The sequence below is a fragment of the Equus quagga genome, chromosome 3 (assembly GCF_021613505.1).
Source record: "Equus quagga isolate Etosha38 chromosome 3, UCLA_HA_Equagga_1.0, whole genome shotgun sequence".
NCBI lineage: Eukaryota > Metazoa > Chordata > Mammalia > Perissodactyla > Equidae > Equus > Equus quagga.
The window spans coordinates 95,802,777-95,807,508 of record NC_060269.1 but is presented as its reverse complement, the minus strand read 5'-3'; the positions used below and the strand labels follow the sequence as shown (position 1 = coordinate 95,807,508).

Genomic DNA, 4,732 nt, shown 5'->3' with positions numbered 1-4,732 from the left:
CCCCCCCCCCCCCCCCCCCCCCCGAACGCCCCCCGCCATTCCCGCAGTTGTCCTCCAGATGCTCTTCCCAAATTTCCGCTGGCCCGCACAGATCCTGTCCGTACCTGTTCTCCAAGAGTCTAGCCCAGTCGTGGCGTTGCCCGTCAAGCCTTCCTCCTGCCTCCACTTCTGACACTTCCTCCACTCCACCCCGCCCCTTAAACCACCCCCCCCCCCCCCCCCCCCCGAGACCATTTGAAATTAACAGAACTCACATTTTGCAGCTCTGCCTTGGCTTGTGCTGATCCTCTGTCCGGGGTGTTTTTCAAGGTTCAGATGAGTTCTTCTCAGGATAGCTGACCCTCTTGGCTCCGGAGAGTTGTTTCCTCCGCTGTGCTTCAGTTGCTCTCTGTCGTCATCTCTAACATAGAATTTACCAGATTAAATGATTACGCACTCCAGCCTGTCAGTGCTGCCCAAATTAGTGCTCACATGGAAGGAATCCAGAAAGGCCTGAGTGGGATGGATGCACCTGTGGCGTTTGCACTGTTAGCAGTCATGTTACACAGACACCTACAGCAAAGAACTTTTATGTATAAATTGTTTTGAAATATTAATAAATCCTACATTATATAATGAGGTTATAAATTTTAATAAAAATAGTATTAAATACCACTAAAGATTGATTTTTATCATGCCTATAATTTAAATTATTCCATTTATTGACTTGGAGATATCTAAGATTACCTATAGAATCAAGCGTTTTAACAGGGAATGAAGCCAAAAGTATTAAATGGAAAAGTAAATGGTCTCGGTTTTGTGGCCAGACAGAAAGCAATTTTAAATTGGTGTGTGTGTGTGGTGAGGAAGATTCTTCCTGAGCTAACATCTATGCCAATCTTCTTCCTTTTTCATTTGAGGAAGATTATCCCTGAGCTACATCTGTGCCAATCTTCCTCTACTTTGTATGTATGCTCCACAGCATGGCTCACGAGTGGAGTAGGACCACATTGGGGTCTGAACCCACAAATTCAGGCCAACAATCCAGAGCATGTGGAACTTGAACCATGGCCATGGGGCTGGCCCTTTTACTTATGTTATTTTAATCTTTTATTCCATCAAAGTATGTGTGTGTTCCTATGGCAAGAAAATATTTCAGTTACCTAGTATGCGATTTCCATTGATATCTCATTTGTATTTGTAACCTGGACCCTAAGAGCTAAAAAAGTAACCCTTTTCTTTTCTTTCCTCTAATTAAAATAATGTGCTAATTAGAACAGTATAAAACTATTTAAACCCAATTATATGTATGAAAGTTATGTGCACCTAATTTTAATATAAAATTCTTTGCATTTTGAAGTGCCTTGCAGTTTTACTTATTTTTTTTTTAAGATTTTATTTTTCCTTTTTCTCCCCAAAGCCCCCAGTACATGGTTGTGGGTCCTTCTACGTGTGGCATGTGGGATGCCGCCTCAGCATGGCTTGATGAGCAGTGCCATGTCCGTGCCCAGGATCCAAACTGCTGAAACCCTGGGCCACCAAAGTAGAGTGTGCAAACTTAACCACTCGGCCACAGGGCTGGTCCCGTCACAGTAAGTTTTCGATAGTGAATTTAAAAGATCTTCTTAGCTTTTAAAATAAAGAATTTAGAGACGAAGGAAGGGGTCCAGAGTTCCTTTACCATTCATTCAGTCATTTCACGTATATTCACAGAGCACCTGCCACATACTATGTGAAGGTGAAGGTGCCATGTGAAAATACAGCCGTGAACCAAATGAAGTCCCTACCCTCGTGGAGTTTACATTCTTCGGGAGGAAAATGAGCATGTGCAATGAGACAAGAGAAAATCTGTCAGATGGGGGTAAGTGTTACGGAGACAGAGTAAGGAGGTTAGGGAGTGTGGGGTGCTGTTTCATAGCGTGCTCTGAGAAGGCCTCATTGATAAAGTGACATTGAGCAGAGACCTGTAGGACTGGAGGGAGGAGCCATATGGATGTCGTGGGACGGAGCATCCCAAATGTGTGCTTGGTGTATCTGAATCAACCAAGAGGCCAGTGAGGCCCGAGCAGAGTGCACCAACAGGAGGAGGTTTCGGGTTCTGGTCATGCAGGGCCCTAGTCGCCAAGAGCTCTTTAGTGGAAGTCCATGCCTGGATCCAGTGTAATTATTTGTCTCTCTTCATTGGGTTCCTTCTCTGGACCAGATCCTCTGCAGGGCACTGAGGGAGCTCCAGTTTCTGCCCTCGAGAAACCACTGTGCTTATTGTTGTCAGTCCAAATGGCTGCTCGCCTTTATAAGATGCAGTTAAGAAGAATCGGTTCATTCGAGATGGTTCAGGAATAAGGAACCAGAGCTTTGGCACTAACGACCTTGGGCAAGCCATTTAACCTTTCGGAGTGTTAATATTTTCATCTGCAAAATGTTAGATGCAGAAATTGTCGCAAGAGACTTTTCTAAGTGGAAAAAAAACTATGACTCTATAAAATCAAAGAATAGAACTTTATCTCAGTATGAAAACATTTATTAAAACTGTACCAGCAAAGCACTTCAAACATCATATACGTATACTTAGGGTCACTTAAAATTTAATTCATTATTTGCTTAGTTAAAAAAAAAAAATCTTGAGCCAGCCCTGATGGTCTAGTGGTTAAAATTTGGCAGTGGGGGTTCATTTCCAAGTCACAGAACCACACCACCTGTCTGTCAGTTGCCATGCTGTGGCGGCAGCTCACATAGAACAACTAGAAGGACCTGCAACTAGGGTACACAACCATGTAGTGGGGCTTTGGGGAGGAAAAAAAAAGAGGAAGATGGCAACAGATGTTAGCTTGGGTTGAATCCTTCCCTGCAAAATAAAAAAATCTTTTTTCACCCGACACAGTCAGTTTTGTAAATGAGTGGTAGTTAGAAAAAATACAGTGTAGATTTATATGAAAAATTTTTAACCATTCCTTTATGACTTAGACCTTAAAGATCTTTGCCAGAGATCTTTAAAAGTAAATATAATGCTAAACCAGAATTACGGAATAGCCTGGATTTTGGGTATAGTTATTTTCCCTTTCTGACTATGGTTTAATATTTTCCATTTTAAGTCTTGTTTGAGAGCCATATTTCCCCGGTGCCTAGTCCAATGCATACACAGAAGTGACTCAATATATATTGTAGAGGAAATTAATGGCAAATCACCTCCAATAATTTCTGTAAGTAGATAGAGTATAACATATTAAAGACCATATAGTTAATCTTCTGACATTCTTCTCTCCAGCAAGAACACCAGAAATATATTTAATAGTAAAGTTTGAATTGATTCAAAAAATATTTATTAAACTCCAGCTGCATACCAGAAATGTCCTGAACAAAACAGACCAAACCCTGCCATCACAGAACTTACCATTCTAGTTGGGAGAGACAGATCATAAATAATCACTATAACCTAACTGAGAGATCAGATGGTGGTCAGTGCCGTGGAGGCAACTAAAGCAGGGAAGAAGAGGGAGTGTGGGAGTGTGGAAATTTAAACAGAGCAGGGAAAGACCCACCTGCTTCCCGGGAGCAATTGTGATTATATTTTTAGGAACATTTCCCAGCAGGGTGGACTAAGAAGATGAGCAATTTCCAATTTCGGGTTACTTTTGAAACTAGTTTTAAAAGAAGACTTCACATGCTATCCTAAGTGCAGGAATATTTCTACTCTTTAGAGTAGAAGTTTTTATCTTTTGTGCTGAGAAAGATTTTCCCTGAGCTAACGCCCACTGCCAGTCTTCCTCTATTTCGTATGTGCACCTCCACCACAGCATGGCTGCTGACAGACCAGTGGTGTAGGTCCGTGCCTGGGAACTGAACCCAGGCTGTGGAAGCGGAGTGCACCAAACTTAACCACTGGGACACCAGGGCTAGCCCCTCGAGGAGAAGTTTTTAAAATCGATTTTATTGAGGTATACGTCACTTACAATAAAATTCATTCATTTTAAATGTACAGATTGATGACTTTTGAGAAATGTATACACGTAGTAACCAGTGTTCCAGTCAGGACGTAGAACATTTCCGTCTACCCAGAAGTTTCCTTTGCATCCCTTTAAGTCGTTCTCTCTCCCAACACTGATATGAGTTGAGTTTTTAAAAATACAAGTCCTTGAGTTTGTTTGTTTGTTTTGAGGACAAACACTTTATTTTGCAGAAGACTGAAAAAAGAGATAGAAGTAGGAGATAGAAGTCAAATAGCTAGTAAAATAAAGACAGATTGTCTTTTCTCCTCTAAGCTGTGTTTCTGCAGTTGAGGCTAATCGCCATCATCATGAGCATCTTTAAAGCCGACTCTGTTTCTTCCAGAGGAAAGGAAACTTATACTCTTTATCGTAACCATCCAGTGTTTAAGATCTTAATACTATTGCTTCTGCTGAGTATATTCTTATTGAGATCTTTTGGGGCCGGCCCCGTGGACGAGTGGTTAAGTTTGCACGCTCCGTTCAGAGGCCCAGGGTTTCATTGGTTCAGATCCTGGTGTGGACATGGCACCACTCGTCAGGCCATGCTGAGGCGATGTCCCACATAGCACAACCAGAGGCACTCACAACTAGAATATACAACTATGTACTGGGGAGCTTTGGGGAGAAGAAGAAAAAAAAAAGATGATTGGCAACAGATGTTAGCTCAGGTTCCAATCTTTAAAAAAAAAAAAATCTTTTACTTCTCATCTAGGAAATAAACAAAATAAATTTATGGAACTATTTCTACCAGCTTTTTTATAATGACC

The 4,732-nt window shown here is 41.6% G+C and overlaps 1 protein-coding gene across 4 annotated transcripts in view; it reads right to left on the bottom strand.

The window, feature by feature from the left end:
- The window catches only part of CCDC158 (coiled-coil domain containing 158), a 92,293-nt gene extending 91,916 nt beyond the window's left edge, over window positions 1-377 (bottom strand). Inside the window, exon 1 of one of the 4 annotated variants that reach the window (XM_046657527.1) lies at window positions 255-377. The gene's annotated coding sequence lies outside the window, so the exon portion shown is untranslated. Of the gene's footprint in view, window positions 1-104; window positions 148-254 lie in introns of those variants that run through there. The other 3 variants (XM_046657528.1, XM_046657532.1, XM_046657530.1) reach the window with 3 other exon arrangements.
- Between the last annotated feature and the right edge of the window lie 4,355 nt (window positions 378-4,732).